At 47.1% G+C, this 21,813-nt stretch overlaps 1 protein-coding gene and 1 pseudogene across 1 annotated transcript in view; one reads left to right on the top strand and one right to left on the bottom strand.

The window, feature by feature from the left end:
* Ntn1 (netrin 1) overlaps window positions 1-21,813 on the bottom strand; it is a 178,839-nt gene that overhangs the window by 107,222 nt on the left and 49,804 nt on the right. The gene's annotated exons all lie outside the window — the stretch shown is intronic.
* On the top strand, window positions 7,829-8,452 carry LOC148120923 (large ribosomal subunit protein eL29 pseudogene; annotated as a pseudogene).

Genomic DNA, 21,813 nt, shown 5'->3' with positions numbered 1-21,813 from the left:
CAGGATACAGGAATTCAACTCTGCAATGTCCAGCAGGCAGCAAGCCCTGGCTGCCAGCTCAGGGCTGTGGTCCCAGCCTCTCACTGAGCAGGACAAAGCCCAGAGGGGGATGCCCTGCCCTTCCACTGGCCAAGTCACCTCCACAGCTCCAGCAACTGGCAGTGATGCTGTTTGAGTTCAGAACACGGGCAGAGCTGAATGTCCTGGTGTTAGCATCTAGGCAGCCAGAGAGGCCAGGCTCCTTTAACTCCAAAGTCAGTATGGGTCATACACACTCATTTTGTGTGGCATTCCACGCCAGAGCACCGGGCTCTGCAGGCCAGTCCATTGGCCTAGTAGGTCTGGCTGGATGGATACCTCCCGGGCCCTTAGTGGGTCCTTCCTCTTCAGAGCTTCTGGTTTGGGCTCCCCTGTGGCACCTGCTGTTGGAGCTTTTCTCTAGCTATGCTGTCCTGTCTTCGACTCCTGTGTATATTATCATTTGCCATCGTGGATATTTTTTAATGGTCAAATATATACAAGAACATTTACCATCTTAACCATTCTAAGTGTCCAGTTCAGTGGTATTATGCACGCTGACACTTCCAAACAGTCACCTGCATCATCCGGGCATAGAGCTTTTGTCTTCCGGCAGATAAAACTCTGTCCCATGATACACTAACACCCCATTTCCCCATCCCATCAGCAGTCCCTGGCAAACACCTAAGATGTCTACTTTCTGTCTTTGGGAGATCTCACGAAAGTGGACTCCGAAGGCCGTTGTCCTCTTGTGACCAGTCAGCTTCTCTGACTTAGCAGAATACTTTGGGGTTAGTTCCCACTATAGCATGCGTCAGGACCTCCTTCCTTCTACAGTCTTAAACACAATGTGCATTGGTACCTCATTTTGATTATTTGCTTACTATCTATGGACACTAAGGTTGTTTCTACTTCTGGTATTGTGAACAGGAAGCTGTGGACATACGGGTATAAAAGTATGTAGCTTTTGGTTTGGGGGAAGGCATTAGAGCTTTGTCTTTTTAATTCTTTTTAAGTGTGTGATGTGGAGGGAGAGGGAGAAAGGGAGAGAGAGCAGCTACCAATGGAAGCCAGGATAGGGCATCAGATCCCCTGGAGCTGGAGTTATATGGGGTTGTGAGCTGCCTGATGAGGATGCTGGGAACTAAACTCAGGTCCTCCACAGGACCTGTGCATGCTCTTAACCAATGAGACCTGTCTCCAGCCTCCACTTTTCAACCCTTGGTTGGCATATAAATTTGTCAGGAAATTAATCACTAGGTGTACCACTCAGAGACCTTTTACAAATGGAACACATCCACAGGAATTAGCACCGGATGAGAACCAGAACCCTTGACTGGGGGAGAAGTGTAGCTCAGTGATACAGCACTCACCTGCATGTCCGATGCCCTGAGTTAAACCTCTACTGTCCCCATCCAACCAGGGCAACAGCATCCTCCTACAGCATACACATGTTTTGCCTGTCTTCACACTCTATACAACAGAACCACACAGCCTATGCCTGGCTTCTTTTACCCCACATGGCTAGGTGAATCAAGTGTGATATATCTTGTATATTATATACATTGGCTCATTCTGTACGGAACTCCTACATGATATGCTGTCATATCATATAGGTATTTTCCTGTTGCATTAATGAAGTGCATTTATAGCTAGTGTCATTTATACTATTGCCACAAACACTGCAGTACATGTCTCTGAAAAGCATACATCCATATTCCAGACAGATACATATCTAGGGGTGGGATAGTACAAGCTATTTCCTCAAAATGGCCTGGCCAGTTTATACTACTTCCTTCAATGCAGTTCACTAGCACTTGGTATACTTCATCTGTTTTCATTTCAGGCACTCTGGCGGTGCCTTGTGACTTTAATTTGAGTTTCTCAAATGACTAATGAACCTGTGCACTTGGTCAGGTTTGTAATTCCCTTCTATGATTCTAAGACACAGGTTGCAAAATTCTAACAAGACGGCAAAGACTCGATGTCTTCTACAGCTGTGGATCTCGAACGTGCCCAGCTAGGGCTCCGGGTGGAAGCAGGACTGAGCTGTTACATAAGATGAGACTAATTCTCCATCCACCTGGCCAGGTTGCTGTCAGGGTCCCTGGAACGGCTCAGACACAGCTGGCCTGTTCCCCGCTCACTGTGTTTGCTTAGAACAGTGTCCCGGGGATCAGGCCTTTTGCCAGGAATCTCAGATGTCACTGGGTTGGCTGTGCCTGATGTAAAAAGCCAACAATGCCATAAATACAAATGTGCAATTCTTTAGAACAACAAGTTCTTCTTCAGGACACACACCACAAACAATTCAGAGAATTCCGCTGTCAGTAAAAGAACAGTCACCCATGTCTGGTCTTGTTCTGAGGCTCTTCAATCAACTCCTGAATGAGACCCAATCCTTTTAGTCCACTCAAACTCAACTGGACTCCACACAGTAATACTTACTGAGGTCCTACTATGGGCTCACAGTCATAAAAGGTCATTTCTAGACCTCAGACAGCTTGCATCGTCTATGAACACAGGACGTCAGAATGCTTCAAAAACACCTTCCGTAAGCTTTGAGCACCATGCAGGCAGCGCACAGCACACTTCCTGGAAAGGGAATACCTAGTCCTAGAGGATTCGGGAAGCTTCACAGATGATGAGGAGTTTGAAGTGGGCTCCAAGAAGCAGCTAGCAGTCAGCAACTGGTACGGAGGTCTCCACAAAGAGCAAACGAACTGAAAGAACTGTCTGGAAAAGTTGCAGTCTAGCAATAGGATAACAGTAACAAAAAGACTATGGGGAAGGATGCTACCTCTTAGGATGACAGAAAAAAATCAACCTCCGGATTTAAAACCAACAACACTCTTTAGATTAAAACAAAACAAGACTACCAAGTATGGTGGTGTATGCTGGTATCCCAGCACTCTGGAGGTAGAGACAGGTTTCTGGGAACTGCGGGTCATGCTCAGTTACAGAGAGAGTTTGGGGCAGGCTTGAAGTGGTGGTTTGAGTAAGAATGGACCCATAGGCTCATAATGTTTGAAAGTCTGGTTCCCAGTTACTGGAATTGTTAAGGAAGGATTAGGAAGTATGGTCTTATTGAAGAAGGTGTGTCACTGGGGGTGGGCTTTGATGTTTCAAATGCCCATTCCAGGCCCAATGTCTCTCTCCCTCTCCTCTGTCTCTCTCGGCCTACAACTTGAAGGACAAGATATGAGCTCCAGCTACTTCCTGCACCATGCCTGCTGCCTGCCTCCCCCACCATGATGGAAATGGGCTAAACCTCTGAAACTGTAGCGAGTTCCCAGTTAAATGCTTCCTTTTATAAGCCGCTTTGGTCCTGATGTTTCATCATTCCAGCTGAACAGTAACTAAGACACCTGGACTGCATGAGATCCTGCCTCACAAATTAAAAATAAATAAATCCTGAAAGCCAGGTGTGATGGCACAAGCCTTAATCTCAGCACTTGGGAGTTGTGGGGAGTTAGAGGTCAGCCTGGGTTACACAAGAGCCTGTCTTCAAGCAAATAAACAAAATCCAAAACACCAAAACCCATAAATACAGTTAAAAAGGCAAACACCACACTGGGGGGAGGGGGAGAATCACACACAGTACCAAGTTACGATGAATGGAATTATGGGTTTACAGCTTCATGATGGGAGAAAAAAGATATGCATTGAGTAGACACAGTTTGCATTTTGAATTTGGATTTCTTTTTCCTAGGCTAGTGAGGATAATAATAATAATAATAATAATAAAATAATGTATACTGGGTGGTGGTGGCACACGCCTTTAATCCCGGCACTCAGAAGACAGAGGCAGGCGGATCTCTGTGAGTTCGAGGCCAGTCTGGTCTACAGAGCGAGTTCCAGGACAGGCCCTAAAGCTACAGAGAAGCCCAGTCTTGAAGAACCAAAAACCAAACAAACAAACAAATAAAAAACAAACAAACAAAAAAAACCAAACCAAAACAAGTACATAATTCCATTTCATGTAGGAAAAGTAGGAAGAATACTAAAAGAATGTATGCTAAAATGTTATCAGTATTTTTCTCTGGGAAGAAAGATTCCAGAATTTTTTCTTTCTGCATTTTCTTAAATTCCAGAACTCAACACATTGCTTTTAAAGCGAGAAAGAAATGACATCAAAGATTAAAAGCAAAGGCTTCCACGCCTGAGGGAAAGAGCGAGAAACTGCTCATCTGTAAACCCATCCAACTCAGTGGTCTCCAGTGGCATCCTGCCAGCCTCTCCCATCCACATCCCAGCACTAAGGGTGCTGTTTTTCTCCCTGTGCTGGGGTGTCCATGGCCTCCTCCCACAAAGCCCCCGCCCCAGTGTAGCCCAAGTCCTGTGAAGACAGCTGCTCACTGAGTCTCATGCCACGGGACCTGGAGAATAAGGCCTGATGTTGCAGCCCCACCAGCCTCTGTTTCCACCTTCGGTGCTGTGCAGCACACACCGCAGTGAATCCTCCTCCCATCTACCCTCCGTGGGTCCCCTCTCACCCCCTACAGCCTTCTGTTTACCGTGGGAGGAACGCAGTTCTGCTTGCACAGGTGTATCTCAGAACACCTGGGACAACATCGCCAAGCGTCCCGTGACTCCAAAACCCTCCACAGGTAGCTGATAAGACTAAACAAGGATAGTAAGCAACGCAGTGGATGCGTGCCGCAGACAAGGGCTCTCGACCTCATCTCTAGGACTGCAGCGAGGGAGAACCCGGAAACCTATTTATTCTCAGTTCGAACTCCATCTTGGAAAGCTACCTATTTTTCTGTCTGAAGGTGATCAGAGAAAGTAGATTAAGCAGATCAGAAAAGTGGAAAAGGAGAACAAACCCTTATTCTTAAAAGAATATTCCCTTGGAGTTATTCTGTTATAACAAAGTCCTAAAAAAGCCAAGGTCCATATGGGAACTGTTTACATACATTGTGTTAAACGAAGTGGTGGAAAGAAGCATTTATTCTGCAGACAGTAAAGGTTTGCAAAGATATGGGATTCCTTTCTGTCCTGTGTAGGCAGGGAACACAGCTGAAAGAAGGGAAAAGGTTACTGTTTCCAGGGTGAAAAACACATGGCACATAAGGACTCACACTGTGCAGCAGCATTTGGAGTTTGGACTTCTGCGTTTTCACTTCTGTAGTGTTTGAAATGTTTTCCACGTCTGTGAATTATGGCTTCAATTAACACAAGAGTTTAGAAAAGAAACGGGGGGTAGGATAACTCTTGGAAGTGGAAGTAATTGATAACAGACAGCTTGGGAGTGAGAGAAGAGACGCAAGGATGTGTCAGTCAGCGATGCAAATGAAACTAAAGAGGATGAAAGACAGAGAGAGGTTTGGGACCCACAAATCAAATACATGTGGCAAATCCATTGGTTCCTGACCATATGACTGTAAGTCAGAATTAGATGATGTGTTAATAATGCCTCTGAAATATCAATGTAAGCCTGAGAGATATCACAGTTAAAAATCAAAATTAAGACAAGGAGGGTTATGATCATCCCATTATTGAAAATTGTTCTAGATGATGTAGCCAATGCAATAAAGCAAGAAAAAATAATGTGTGACAGAAACGTTGGAAAGGAAGAGAAAGAATTGTCATTGCTGAATATGAAACTCAAGACGGCCCCTAGGTCCAGCAAGCAGACCAGTTACTAAATAAATACAGTAACAACTTCTTCCTTCCGATGTTTACCTCTGGAAACACACTATTCCTCACATGAGAGCGCCTCAAAGCATACAGAAACCAACCTCAGAAAACCATGCGGACACTGACTCTCCAGAGAAAATGGAAAATTGTAAATATTCCATTCCTTCAGCATTCTTATGTAAACAATGTAATTTCAATCAGAATCACGGAGGATTTTTTTTTTAGTTAACTAAATCATTTTAAACTTCATTTGGAAATAAACTGTAAGAGGCCAAGCCAAGAAATTTTGTAATCATGGGATTCATGCCATGATTATTCATAACTAATTAAAATATTAAAACAGTGTGGTACTGGCAAAAGAACAAAGATATCTATCATTAGACAGAAAGAACTCCAGAGCAGACCCAAGCATACACCAGAAGGGAAGAGCAGATAAGGATGGGGAAAGGGCAGATTGGACTCCAGCCCATAATAGGTTTTAGATCATTTTAGGAATGGACTCAAGGTATAAGAATGAGAAATGAAGTTCAGTGGCTAGAATAAACTAAAATGTTGAAGCATGCCATAACATCATTGAGAAGTATGCTAAGGATGACACCAAAGGCCAAAGTTTAAAAGAAAAACTTAGAAAAGACTAAGGAGTTAAACACTTGTTTTTCTGGTGTGTTCATGTTTGAGATAGAGTCTCAAGTAGCCCACACTGGCCTCAAACTTGCTCTGTAGCTGAAGATGGCTTTGAACACCTGATCCTCTTGCCTTTGTCTCTTTGTTATAAGTATGTTCCAACACACCCGGCTGGTAAATGGATTTTTATTTCAACACACGCAAGACGCAGAAGCGGCAAAGGCTAACCTGAAAAGTCATTTCTGTCCTCTAAAGGCCAAACGATCAACAAAGCATTTACCCCTCTATGGAAATAAAAACAGGAGACTGTAAGTAAGCACCCCTCCCTCCTCCAAAGGAACACAAATAGTCAAGAGATTTTCGGTTATGTTTGTTTGTTTGTTTGTTTTCTCACTATGTGGTTCTCTGGCTGTCCTAGAACTCACTCTGTAGACCAGGTTGGCCTAAAACTCACAGACACCCACCTGTCTCTCCCTCCTGAGTACTGGGATTAAAGGCATATGCCATAAACTATGCCAGTTTGTTAAGAGTTATTCTGAGGTGTGTTATATTTGTTTAAATTCAAAGAAATGCACACCATGGCACCATTTCTTACCATACCAATGAACAGTGTTTTACATAATAATACTCAATACCAGCTGGAGGTTAGCAGGAAACCCTGCTGTCCTCTATTGTTGCTGACAAAGATGTAAAACCTAGCCACCCAGCAATTCATCAATAAGTGTAAAAGTCTCAAAAGATTTTGCCTGGTGTAAATTAACTGTATTCTTAGAACCTGGGAGGGTTAGGGGGGAAGTCTGTTGAGAATTCGCGACCAACATGGGCTACTCCATAATTTCAAACCAACATAGGATATGGAATTAGATTCTCCCTTTAAAAAGCAGGGGGCTAGAAAGAGGTGGGGGAAGGGGCGGTAAAAGGTATACACCTGCAGACTCACCAACAATGGTTCTGGGAATCTATCCCAAGGAAAGAGCCAATCCTGGAACCGATTAAGGATGTGTCTCCCTGAACTGTCAGTGATTAGTAAACCAGAAACAGTTTTCAGACCCAGCACATTTTAAAATCTGTAATACGTGTATGTACTAAAATGCTGGGAAATCAGAAAAACCAAGAAACAGCAGGAGAAGTAAGAAGCAGGTTATACATACTCTCAGCACGTGAGAAGTGGGGACAGGAGTTCAAGGCCAGTCTTGGTTACACACAGAGAACTTTTAAAAAGGTTACTTATTAATATATGCACAAATTGCATCCATGTATTTAAAAAAGGAAACAAAGTGATCTGTGCGGGGTGGCACACTTTAATCCCAGCACTTGGGAGGCAGAGACAGGCAGATCTCTGTGAGTTTGAGGCCAGCTTGGTTTACAAAGCGAGTTCTGGGACGGCCAAGGTTATACAGAGAAACCCTGTCTTGAAGAGAGAGAGAAAGACAAGAGAAGAGAAGAAGGAGGAGGAGGAGGAGGAGGGGAGGGAGGGAGGGAGAGAGAGAGAGAGAGAGAGCGCATATAATATATTCAAACTGTTTGGAGCTCTTCTGGTAGCAGGCGTTTCGGGAGCCGCCGGTTACCGTCCAGCCATGGCCAAGTCCAAGAACCACACCACACACAACCAGTCCCGGAAATGGCACAGAAATGGCATCAAGAAACCGCGGTCACAAAGATACGAATCTCTCAAGGGGGTTGACCCCAAGTTCCTGAGGAACATGCGCTTTGCCAAGAAGCACAACAAGAAAGGCCTGAAGAAGATGCAGGCGAATAATGCAAAGGCCATGAGTGCCCGAGCAGAGGCCATCAAGGCCCTGGTGAAGCCCAAGGTGGTGAAGCCCAAGGTGGTGAAGCCCAATGTGCCAAAGGTCCCCACCCGCAAACTCACCCGGCTCGCGTTGATTGCCCACCCCAAGCTTGGGAAGCGGATTAGAAGCTATATGGCCAGGGGTCATAGGCTCCAAAAAACAAAACCCAAGGTTCAAGCCAAGGCAGAGGCCTCAGCTGCAGCTCAGGCTCCCAAAGGTGCCCAGGCCCCTGTGAAGGCCCCATAAAAAAGGTCTCAGTTTGCCAATGTGAAGACAGATGGACTGGTGTGAATATCTACACAGTATTTGCAGATGATCAGGACCTTATGCTGTTTTTACAAATAAACTTGAGGCAAGATCTAAAAAAAAAAAAATGTTTGGAGCTAGAAATGATTCAGATTTTAGAATGTTTGCAAATACATGATGAACTATCTCGAGGATGACACTCAAGTCTAAATATAAAGCTGATTTTTCTTTCATATATACATTATCTTAATCAAGTTCTGAGCATAATTTCATACAACATATTTAGTGTACCTGCATTTTGTCTTTTTATGGTTTGTTTCTTTTTTTTAAAGGTTTTCTATACGTTTATACACACACATACATATATCATGTATGAGCATATGCACACAAGGCCAGAGGAAGCTGTTGGATCCACTAATGGAAATCCAGGTAGTTGTGAGTCATCCAAAGTGAGTGATGGGAACTGAACTCAGAACTTATGCAAAAACAGTAAGCGCTCTTGACTGCACACCCAGTTCTCCAGCCCCTTGTTTTGTTTGTTTGTTTGTTTTCAGATAGGGTAGCCCAGGCTGGCTTCCAGTCCACTAAGTAGCTGAGGATGATCTTGAACTCCTGATTCTCCTGCCTCTGCCTCTCAAAGTGCTGAGATTATGGAAGCCACCATGCCCGCACACCTGCATTTGGACTTTGACCTGTAGAGTGAAGTCAGGTGTGGAATTTTCCACTTGTGGAGACATGTCAACACTCAAACATCTGCAAACAGGGAAGCATGTCAGATTTCAGATTGTTGGAATGTTCAATCTGTTTACCAAAATGTCAACAGAATATATATTATGTGTCTCCGAGGAAGGGAATAAGGTGTGATTTTTTTTTCTTTTAACTTGCCCACATTTCTAAATGTTTTCAATGAATACACTACTGAAACAAGAAAATGTTTCTTAAAAGTTATTTTTAAAAGAAAGTCTGGGTACATCTATATTCATAGCTTCATTCTTCACAGCAGTCAAGGTCCACGGACAGATGAATGAATAAAGAAAATACGGGTTATCCGCACAGTCACATATTATTTAGCTTTAAAAAGGAAATTCTGACACATCCCACTCACAACACAGATGAGCCATGAAGAAACTGTGCGCAGTAAAATAAGCCAGTCTCTGAGGGTAAACAGTACACATCCATTCCAGGCGGTACCTAGAATAGTCAGATTCACAGACAGGAAGAGTAGAAAGGCGCTTGTAGGCCTGGGGGCTAGGGAATGGGGAGCTAGTGTTTCTTGGGGGATAGGGCTCTACTTTGTGAAGATGAAAGGCTCCGGAGGCGGATGGCTGTGGTGGTTGCACAACAGTATCAAAGTTCTAACTAACGCTGCTGAGCTGCACATCCAAGGACAGAGAAGGTGCAAAATGGTGTGTGTGTTGCCACAATTAAAATGAATACAAGCTGGGCGTGGAGATGCATGCCTTTGATCCCAGCACTCAGGAGGCAGAGGCAGGCGGATCTCAGAATGAGTTCTAGGCTAGCCAGGGCTACACAGTAAGAACCGCTTTCAAATCAAGCTAAAACGAAAACCATTAACAGACTAGAGATGACTCAGCCCACAGGACCAGTGTTTGGTTCCCAGCACCCACATCCAGCAGCTCCCAACCATCTGTGTAATTCCAGCTCCAGTGGGTCCAACACTCTTTGAATTTCTGTACACGTGCACACGCGCGCACACAAACACACACACACACACACACACACACACACACACACACACACACACTAAAAACAGCAAAACTGGAAGCTTGACAGAGGGAGCAGCTCAGCTTTGCAGGTCTGGGAAAGCTCCCGGTGAGGTCACGCGTGAGAAGTAGAGCATTCTCTGATGAGATGGTGTTGTAGAAAGTGATACATGGCCTATGCTCTGGAGACCTTTCAATTGGCACAGCCATCTCCACCTGGCATTCATAGTCCTTCCCGGGCTGGTTCCTTTTCAGTCATCTCCCTCTGGTCAGTTTTTATATACCCCAGGCTCATGACAGACGGGACAGAGGGTTCGTCCTGCGGGAGAAGCAGAAGGGGCAGAGAGGCTGCCGGGCTCCCAGACACCTTTTTCCTGGCCCACAGCAGTCTCAGGACTTTTTGGGCAAGACCCCAAAGTGCAGCTGAGCCTCCTCAGGTACCCAGCTCCCTGCTCCCCTCTCTTGGCTCCCAGATGAGAGCAGAATTTGACTTTCTAATTCTCCCCTCCTCATAACAAAAAGTGAAGTGTTCCCCAGGCACTTGGCCTGGTTTCTGTACCCAGGCAGAGAGAGGGCCAGCAAAGGCAGGCCACAGGAAGCCAGCCACAACAAGGTCCCCAGAAAGCCGCTTTGGGCATGATGAGGAGGGGATGTTCCCATCTTTTCACTTACAAATTCTCAGTGGCATTAAATGACTTTCCTTGCTCAGTGAGTCCTTACCTACTTTGCCAAGTGAGGCAAATTAAGTCTGGTGGCCTGGTTCCTACAGAAAGGTGGCAAGTGCTGGGCAGTGGGAAGAGATGGGCATTGATACCAACTCTGCCAGCACAACACAGGCCTGCCCCCAGGGCCTCAGCATCCTGTCTTGTCCTCAAATGTCCATGTGGAGAGAGGGGATGGTTTGCACATGGGTCTGGGCTTCTGGGGCACAGGCGGGAGCGGTCTGGGTCAGTTATCCACTACTGTGACCACACAGCTGATAATGCTTCTCAGACATTCTACTTGGCACTCAGTGAAGACTCCTTGTAAACTGCAGGAGGCTGGTGGCAGGGGAAATGAGACCTTTGCTTGGACAAAGATGATATCAAGTATATGGCTACAGCTGGGAACACAAGACCCCTCTCCACTGCTGCAGGGTTCAGGCTGGAGTATAGCAGAAGGTTCTTGTAACATGAGGGGGCCGGTTTGTTGGGGTTTCCGTCCCACCCGGTACCCCACAACCGGCATACCCCAAGGAAAATCACACACAGGACTCCATAAGATTATAAACTGATTGGCCCATTAGGTCAGGCTACTTATTAGTTCTTATAACTTATGTTTCCCCATTATCCTTATCTACATTAGCCACATGGCTCCGTACCTTTCTCAGCTGGGCAAGTTACATGCTGCCTCTTCGGTGGTCTGCGCAGGAGCGGCTGAGGAAGTTTCCTCCTCCCTAGCCTTCTCCTAGTCTCATTGCCCTGCCTCCACTTCCTGTCTGGTTGACCCACCTATACTTCCTGCCTGGCCAATCAGCGTTTTATTAAAATACATGATTGACAGAATACAGATAATTCTCCCACACCAGGTTCTAGAGAAGCCAAGAACATGAAGTGGAGGCGCAGAAGGGGTGACTGACACATTCTGTCCAGCGGTGAGAAACTCACCAGGAGCTAAGAAAAGGAGGTATTTGGGAGCATCTCCTGGCAAAAAAAAAAAGAACCCCTGCTGTGTGTTATTAATAAGAAACTGGCCATTCGGGACATCGTGCTAATGGGTGTATCAAGGTATAAAGAGGTGGGAGCTGGAAAGCAGCCAAAATGCATGCTGTTAAATTAATAATAAAGGTAGCATCTAATGTGGGCTCCTCAGCCTGGTCTCTCGGCTCCCCACCACAAAGACTGTCACTGACACACTAAGGTCCAGCATGGTGCTGGGGAAAATTAATCAGTAAAGGCAACCATTTAAATGATTCAGACACATCACGCTTCGCGGGGTGAACAGGTGCAAGGGTTTCGCGGTGCCTCGCCATAAGGAACTCGGAGCACGCCTGTTCCTCTGTACTTGGAACCATCCAAACTCTTGATATTAGAAGGGAACAGACAGATTTTCCCACCCTGAGGTCCTCCACTCTGTGTCTCCAGCCAGCTCGGAAATGGTTACTGTGGCTCAGCCAAGCTGCCAGCCTCGACTGAAAACCCACAACCCGCAAAGAAGATAATTGATGCAGAAAAATCCCCCATCTGTGACATCTGAATTTGTTCCAGGCTTCCGGGTCTGCCCAAGGTCTCAGTATTCAAATGTACAACCTAGCCAGGAGTGGTGCTGAGGTCGTCTGCCCATCGGCCTGGGGTCCCCAGGCAGCAATGTGCCACTGGGGTGCTAGGTGCCTCAGGGAATACTAACAAACCAAAGGGAGAATGAGCCCCAAGAGAGAAAAGGGCTGGCCCAGGACTGCTGGGTGAGTTAGCACCCCTGCTGGGTCCAGGGCCTAGAACCCTGTGTTCCAATTCATTAGAAAGCCCTCAAAATTGTCAAGAGTAAGGTGCTAAGTCACAGAAGTAGCCAAAAGATCCCAGAGGCTAGCCTAGAGGTGGGTGCTCACTCAGGACCCCTCAGGGACTCCTGAGCTATTTCTCATTTCTCTCCGCTCCTGCCTGTCCCTACAGAGTGGTCTGTTCCCAACCGCCGCGGAGTTAAAAGGAGCTGCAACTCCACTATCGTGTCCCCCTGAGCACTGGACACAGAAGGAAGCCTTGAACACGCAGCTGAATCCTCTGCGGAGGCAGACGACAGCAGAAAGCCTGGGACAAGATGGCTTCACTTTGTCTACTGGTAAGGGCAAGCCTTTGTGTCATGAGTAGCAAGCAGGCTCCCTGGGAACAGGATTCACTAGGAGCCATCTCTCCCACCCTGAGATATCAGGGTCAGACCCTCAGTCTTGAGAGGCATGCTCAGGTAAACTGTGCTACCCTGGACCAGAAGCCTGGGTTTGGTGGCCACAGGCTAGGAACATTCAAGGGTGGACCCAGATTGTAACTATCTTGATCTGCAATCGGCACATCACTGTCTTCAAACGCAGTTAACTGGTCTGGACCACGTAGATCTCGCTCAAGACGGAAGCTATCTGCTACAGTTGAGGTCCTGGATTTCCCAAAGGTCCATGTTCTGACAGCCTGGAGTACTAGTGGGAGGTGGTGGAACCTTCTGAAGGTAGTCCCGGGAAGGGAGCTATATGATCTTTGCCCCTTTCTGTCTCTGTAGCGTGAGCAGGCCTCCTTTGCCGTGTGTTTCTGCCACGATGTGCTGCACTGCAAGAGGCCCAAGTGGTCACGGACTGAGTTGTGCAACCATGAACAAACCCCAAGACTTCCCTCCTGTGAAGTCCATTAACTCGGGTGTTGTGTTACGTTCCAGAAAATGAACTCAAACATTTTAGAAAGTCATTGGGAAAATCAGCACAAACCCAGAGTCCCAGGAATAGGCTGCTGTTCTCAAAAATCAGAGTGTGAAACCTGCCTCCCCAGCATGGCTTTATCTTCCAGGTGTTTCTCAAAATGAACATCCTCAGAGGGAGCTCTAAGGATGACTCTGCCTAAGTCGGGTCAGGAGCGGGCTTCTTCTCTCAGCCCCACCCAGGACTCCCACACATAGGAGGCAATAGACTCTTCAGATCCGCTGTCCCAAATACTACACTCCTGCCTCAGCGTCCCTATGCCCAGTCCCACGGTCCACTGAGCAACCACATTGATATTTCAGGAGTTAAAAACCCTTCAGCAGCTTCTTCCTGCTGTCATCAAGATGGATCCCAAAGGTCAACCTGGCTGGAAGGATCAGACCCAGCCCACCCTCACTTCCACCACACTGACTTCTCAAAGGATAGGGCTCTGCCTGACCCCTGTAGCTTCACTGAGATGGTCACGGCATGACTTTAGCCAAACGGCCTTTATGAGCCTCATTCTCTCTTCTACATGCTTCCCGAAGGTCACCGTGGAAGTGCTCAGTGACCACGGCGATGAGAGTGACGATCACAGCGGTGGCGCGGGTGACAGTGATAACGACAACAGTCATCAATGACACCAACTTTGAGGGTGACGGCGGTGGTGCGTGTCACCGACAATGTTTAACAAGGTGGCCGTGTTGATGATAATGCCACTTCCTCTAGAAAGCCTTTCTTGATTGTTCGCTATGACTGACTCTGGTGTCTCTTCCTCCAGCTCCCCAGCACCTGCTTGAGTCCCCCCCTGAGGCACCTGTCCCCCTCCACTGTAATTGTTGGCACACGTTCCCCTCTATACTGAATTCCTTTGAGGACTACAGTGATCTCTGCTTTATTTCTATGATGTAGCATGGACGCTGGCATCAAGTCATTGGAGAATGACTTCATTAGGCAATGCGCAAACGTGAGGGGGAACCTCAGCACACTAAGAGGGTTGTATCATCACTACGTGACACGACCTCCCGAGATCATCATGATACACATGGCCCACGACCAGCACCTTATTGACTAGCTGAGCGACTTTAATATTACTTTGTTATGTTTTTTAATTTTATATTTATTAAACGTTATGTATATATTTGCCTGCACGTATGTATGTGCATTATGTGTGTGCCTCGTGTCCGCTGAGTCCAAAAGAGGGTATCCTCTGGAACTAGAGCTATGGATGATTGTGAGTCACCAAGTGGGTGCTAGGGAATAAGACCAGGTCTTCTGCAAGAGCAACAAGTGCTCTTAACCACTGAGCCATCTCTCCAGGTCCTGTTTGTTGTTTGTTCATTTTTATTTATGGCATGACAGCTTGTCTGTCTTCACCTGCTTTCACTTGTATGCACAAGCACACACACACAAAACTTCACACTGATTTTTATTCGGTGATCTTATTAAATTAGCAGTAGGGAAAAGAGGGGACCTTATTTGGCACTACTACTTCCTGCAAGAGCGCTTTACTTCTTACAGAGACCTGACTTGACCCCCCGTGTGCAGCCAGAGAGACAGCCAGGGAAGAAAGGTTAGATGGGAAAAACTAGTGTACCCCTGTGTCCCAGGACAGAGGTTTCAGCTGTGACCCTGCTCGTTCTCCAGCACCCTGCACCCATCTGACACACAGCAGGCACTCAAAGTCTATCTGTTTGTTGGTTGACTGACAGCCACCGTTTGGGAGCCCACCCCTGCACAGCACCATGCAGAGCCTTTGCCTGTGTGTCACTGGTATAAGCATTTTAATTATTTCCACTATATAGATGAAAGCTCTGAGGCTTAATGGGGGCAGGGTGTGACTGAGGAACTGTCAGGGACCCGGGGACCTTGTTCTGTAGAGGCAGAACAAGGCTCTGTGACAGAGAAGTCCCCGGTCCTCGCTATCCATTTCTCAGTTGTTGGGACCCACGGCCATGCAGGTAGGACACTCTACCGCTCGCTTCAGTCGTGCGCTGAAGGAAGCTGAGCTGAAATGACACACACCATTGCTCCCAGAAAGAAAACTGCTCTCCACTCCTTTTCTCTTGCCTCTTTGGCAGGCTGGAGTAAAGCCCGGCCAATGGCGGATAAGCTTCCACCAGGAAGATGAGGATCACATCTCAGAGGATGGGTGAGCAGGAAGAGAAAAGGACCGCTGCCTCCGGAGGATAGAGGGTCTGTCCTGGATGACATCATGGAACACAGCTGCCTGCTGATGGAGTTCACCTCCTACCTCCCGGCCACTAAGTAAGAGACACATCATCTGCCTGAGCCAGTGTGCTCTGGGGGTGCTAAGTCACAGGGATTAAAGCTGCAGTTGACCCAGGCGCCTGGCTTGTATTTGTTTCTGTAGCCTTCTGGTCAAGACCGTGGAGCTGAGTGCTTCATCCCATTGCTCGGAGCACTAGACCTGCAAGAACAGAACTGAAGCCAGAGAGCCCCAAAGGTGAGCCACGCTACACGCTGCAATATCCAGAGGCTTCCCTGGAGTGTCACAGAGCAATAAGCCACTGAACTTGGAATTCTGCTCTCCAGATGGGAATCTCCTGTAACAGGTTCCCACATCCATCCCAAAACTGCAACTTGTTTCTGAACTGGAATGGTGACAGTATGGAGCTGGGGTTTCCCCTCTCTCAAAGTGTCCACACAAAACAGCGGTATTGAGTTTTGCTGTTGTTGTTTAGGTCTGTTTTGATTTCTGTTTATTTTATTGTTGTTGCTGTTTCCTTTCAAACCATCCTATGTTTCTGTGAAAACATCGTCTCCCTAGCCCAATGTGTCTGTGGAGGCTGTGCACGTGTTTTTCTTAGATAATGCACCTGTTCCTAGAAGCTGACGAGTCTTCATCGCTACGCTTAGCCTTTTAGAAACATATCAGGGAGCTTGCGGCTTAAAGGAACACTGTCATAAAAGAGCCACCATCCTGATCCCAGTGCTTCTAAGGCGTCCATCCATGTCCTTGCACCCAGAGGACTTTATGGACAACCCAGCAATGGTTTGATGGCCTCTCAAAGGACAGGGCCCAGAAGCACATGACATCATTCCAGGCAGATCCATCTTCTGATTATCACCCGGGGAAGGTGGCCCTCAGGGACAAAAGGAATGCTGCAATCTCAGACTCCAGACCCATAAAGAGCAGGATGGAGAGCTGCTTCCAGAATTCTCCCACACCTAGAAGAGTTATTTCACAAAAACCCAAAGCCAATGTCCCTTCATGCTTCATCATACCAAACTGAGCCCCACCCATTCCTACATCAGTTTCTGGAGGCAAGAAAGGACTGTGTGGGTCAGTTATGTCCCAGGGACCATGACCCATCTTGACTGGAGTATACAAATCAATGACACCTCTCCCAAGGCCAATAGCAGGACATACAGAAAGATGGGTGGGCCCAAATCTCTGATGGCACCATGCACACATGTAGTACACAAATACACATGCATGCAAAACACTCATCTGTGTAAATTAAAATAAATAAATCTCAAAAAAATTAAAACAGTGTCAAGTTAAACATGATGGTACATGCCACTGGAACCTAAAATCCTAGCATTTGGAAGGTGAAGGCAGAAGGATCAGGAAACTGGGGAGGGGGTTCTTTGCTTTCTTCTAGACAGGGTCTCACTATATACCTTTGGCTGTTCTGGAACTTACTATGTAGACCAGGTTGGCCTCAAACTCACAAAGATTCATTTTGCCTCTGCCTCCCAAGTGCTGGGATTAAAGAACTGGGCCACTATGCCCAGCCTGAAGATCATGAATATAAGGCCAACCTAGGCTACATCATCATTATCATCATAAATAATAATAATAATATAAACAAGAACTGAGAATTCAGTTCAGTGGTAGAATGTTTGCATACTGTGAGTTCCATCCTCAACACTGAAAACACACACACACACACACACACACACACACGCACGCGCGCGTGCACACACACACACAGAGCAATCAAATACACAGACAAAAGACAATGTGAGCTGGGTGTGGCGGTATACACGTTGAGCCCAGCATTTGGAAGGCAGAGAGAGGTAGATCTCTCTAAGTTCTAGATCAGCCTGGTCTACATAGCGAGCTCCAGATCCTGTCTCAAAACAAACAAATGAAACAAAAACAGTATGGGAAGCACCATCATTCCAGCTCCCGGGAAAACTCAGCAGGAGAGACCACAGGGAAGCTCAATCAGACGAGGTGCAGAGACAAGCTCTAGAAAAGACTGAGGTGTTATAAAAACAAATACACAGAAGATTCTAGACCCAGGAACCTCTCGAGTTTTTCTAAGGAATCACTTCACTTGAAGAAAGTAAACTGGAGGTGGGAGAGTCAACACAGACCCTGGTCACCAGACCCCAAGGTAAAGAAAAAGCTTGGCAAATGGGTATGCACTTCCAAGCCTGAAGTTCAAACTGAATATTCAAATGTTTACCCTACTTACTCAATTATCTAACCAGCTATTGCTTTCAACTGGGGGAAATAAAAGAGGTTCCCCTGTAGGCAGCTAGCCTGTGCATGCTCCAGCTTCCTGTCACTCTTAAGTCGACCTTCTGCCATCAATGGCCTCCCCAAAGGAGCAAATATGTTGAAAGAGGCAGGCCTGACACCAGAGCTCTGCATCAACCAGAGCCTTGCTTCCTTCCTGTCACGTGTCCTGATTTAAGCCCCACTCCCTCCCCGAGTTCTTGCATTGGAAACTTAATCCCCAAATCCATATGCTAATGGCGTGTGAAGGCGGTCCTTTGAGGTGTGATTAAGATTATATGAGGTTATGAGAGTGGAGGCATTAATGGCTGTCCAAGAGACTGGAATGCTCGCTTGCTGGGTCTTGCCATGGCGGGCTGCTTTGTACCAAGCTATAAGGCAGTAGGAAGGTCCTCACCAGACTCCCAGCACATGCAGGCACCATGCTTTTAAACTTCCCAGGCTCCTGAGTATGAGCTGAAATGGCGCCTTCAGCTGGGAGGTAGCATACTTGCCTCGCAAGTGGAGGAAGAACCTGCTCTTTATAAACTACCCAGCCTCGAGTATTTTCTTCACAGCGAACATGTTACGCTGGAACCCTTTAGCAGTAAGTGTGGGTCTGAAGGCACGTGGGTTCAGGAGGTGGGGTACAGAGTAAACAGTGAGAAGAGCGGCTGGAAGGTATACAGCTTATCTGAACAGTGTTTGCGTGTCGGCAATTTAAATAGAAAGATGAAAACGAAGAGACATCACAAAGGGGTAATCGATAAACACCAGGTAATAGACTGAGATGTCAAATCAGGCCAAGAGAGGACCCCTTGGATTACTCTCACGGGTATTTGGAGAGAAGACTTCAGAGGGAGTCTATTTTGATTAATAAGATGAAATTTCAAGGGTTCTAAGTGAAAGATATCAATTTTTAATCTTTCAAGAAAGACTAGAACATGCGTGACTCACACCACTCCCAGGCAAACTGAGTCACAGAGACCAAATGGAGAACTCGTAAATGGCTGAGGCCACTTGAAAATCTTCCATGCTGGGAGTTAGCAAAGGTGGGCACACCAAGGAAGAGGACTGCTAACTACACACTTCAACTCAGCTCTTGTTCCTTATATGTGAGTAAGAATTAGGACCTCTCTAACTGACAGTCCTAAATGCCCCCCTACCCGGCTATACACTGTTCTAATGATATGACTGGATCGTGGTAACCTTACTGAGCAGCCCCCACACTGCATTCCCAACATTTGAGGGTTTTTACTCTAAGAATTGTATGGCTATGGAATGTTCTAGCTTGTTAAAAAAAAAAAAAAGTCAGTTCTCCACGCCGTGTGTTCCACGGAATCTCCTGAAGAGGCAGTGTGGCACAATGGCCAGGGTCACAGACGTTAGCCAAGGAGTCACGTCTCATCTTGTGAGCTTCCGGAGTGGGAATGATAATCTGCATCTCTTGGCAAGGACAAGGAGGCTCCCAAAGCTGAGAGGATTTGCTCGGAGTGCTAAAAGGAGCTGATGGTATGGTGTGAATGGAAGCCAAGTCTTTGGACTCTGCCCACTGGCCCACCTCCGCTATCCTGTTGCTCCTGGCCGCCCTCCCTTTCACCTCCCATTTATCTGAACTCCTGCTCTTCTGGGCTGGGTCCTCAAAAAACACGTAGCCCCAACCTGTCCCTCTTTCTGGCCAAAATCTACATTGTTATTTCCATTTCTTCTCTGTCTTTTGAATCTTTCCATTCCCAGCTGGAGATGTGGGGTGGGTTGTCTGTCCTTTGGAGACACTGTACCTCCAGCTGCTGTCAATCCCTTCCTCTTCTTGTCTCCATCCATCCCAAAATGTCCCACACAGGAAAGAACTGGAGAACACAGCCGGGCCAAGGTTCACCCAGTTGTCCAACCATACCTTCCTCAGAAAAGAGCAATGAACGGGGGAGGAGAGGTACATACTGTGTGGTCAAAGTTTCATCTTCAAAGCACAGCCCCTCCCTCCAACTGCTACATGGTATAGGTGATATAACACTGGTGACTCTAAACTGGGAGCCAAGACACTCCAAACAGACATCCAAGTTCAGGAAGGCTGATACACTGGTGACTCTAAACTGGAAGCCAAGACACTCCAAACAGACATCCAAGTTCAGGAAGGCTGAGGACAATCTACACTGGCTATCCCCAGAAAGAAAACGTGCAAGGGAAGCCACCTAGCAAAAGTACATCCGTGGCAGCACAGAACCCAGACACAGGAGAGGAGATCTCAGGGACCCCCCCCCCCCATGGTGGTAGGTAAATTATACATAGGAGGTGATTATCAAAATCAGGTCACCAACAAAGGCACAGAGTGTGCTGCAGACTCATGCTGGGTGCACAGGCAACCAGGCCCAACCACAGCAAGGTGGGGCTGACTCATTAACAAGCTCAGATCATCACAAGTCACTTCCACACCTACACAATCCTCCAGGGAAGATTCTTGCATGCTGGGAAGGCAAAGTGAGGACTGCTCGCCGATCCCACCAGAGCCACGGCTGCCCAAAGCATTTCTGAGACTTGTTTTGGGGAGCTGCCTTCAGGGACTTCTGAATGTTCCAGATGGTGGCTGCTCTTGGGCCCTGGACCTGAACAGGACTTTAACATCCAGCTTCAACCCTTGGGTGTCAAATCTGGTGAGCAGACTCTGGGATCAGGCTTAGGTGATGTTGGTTTTGGATTCAAATGAACTGTGGATATAAAGTAACAAGACCAGCTTTCCCCAGGGAGCTGGTAAAACAGTTCTCCAGGCCAGAGGAAGAAGTGTTGCGGCTCCCAAGGAGGCTACTAACGTGGGTATGATGCTCATCTGGACCCATCCATTTGGGTTTGTCTTGTGAAAAACATAAAAAAAAAAGTCGGCTCCATCCTTCACAGTCACACCTCTGAAGCCAACGACTCATGAACTTGGGAGTTGTTTTTCCAATGGCGGAGATGAGTTTCCAGTGATGTGCACGCTCCCTCACCCGCTCCACAGCTCTGCCTCGCAAGGAATGACACACATTTTCGAGAAGGCTGGCCAGGTGAGGAGTTCAGCCCAAGGCCAAGTGCAGCAAGATGCTCTGTGACCCTCGGTAAGGATGAGTCACAGTGCAGAGTTCCAGACGGAGCTGGCCACGTCCCATCCCTAAACCCTCAGAAACATGCACTTGCTGAACTTTCCATAGGAGGCCACGCCGCCGACGTCAAGTCCCCTGCCTGTGCCTTTTACATTTCTAATGCAAGTGACCAACTCAACAGCCTCCTCAGACGTCCACCTCGCTATGGCGTGGGCACTGGCTCTTGCTACCAGCAGGTCGGATCCCTGAATCTTTACTCACAGACCGAGTCCTAGCCTCAGGGTGTAGGGTCAGCAGCAGCAAGAATAGAGTCTCTTTGGCAACTGTTTCTCAGTATTATTACTCTTTCATGTTCCCCTTTGCAAACTGGCCCAAAACGGGGCGGGGGATGTCGGAACCAATGTACCCACTGTAAGGTACACAGGGTACACAGAATGCCCATAGATCAAAGACGAAGCTTCAATCACAGCTAACACTTTACAAACCTGGCACTGCCCAAGCCAACCACTGTTTTCTAGGAGGCGAAACCTGGATTATCGAGTATAATTCCCATAGTCTCTACAAGAAATGGACTTTGGGGAAGACGGCATACCCAGAGGATCTCCTGAAGAGGCAGTGTAGCACAATGGCCAGGGTCACATATATTAGCCAATGAGCCAAGTCCCATCTTGTTTTCCTAACCACCTCGTGAGCTTGTGAGCTGAGAATGAAGATCTGCACTTCTCGGCCAGGACAAGGAGGCTCCCAAGGCTCACGGGAGCTGAAGCCGGACATTTCTCACAGTACACGGGAGATGAATGAA

The sequence above is a fragment of the Myodes glareolus genome, chromosome 9, assembly GCF_982192425.1.
Source record: "Myodes glareolus chromosome 9, mMyoGla1.1, whole genome shotgun sequence".
NCBI classification, from domain to species: domain Eukaryota; kingdom Metazoa; phylum Chordata; class Mammalia; order Rodentia; family Cricetidae; genus Myodes; species Myodes glareolus.
Note: the sequence above shows the minus strand (reverse complement) of the source record. Positions and strands in the feature narration are given on the sequence as shown.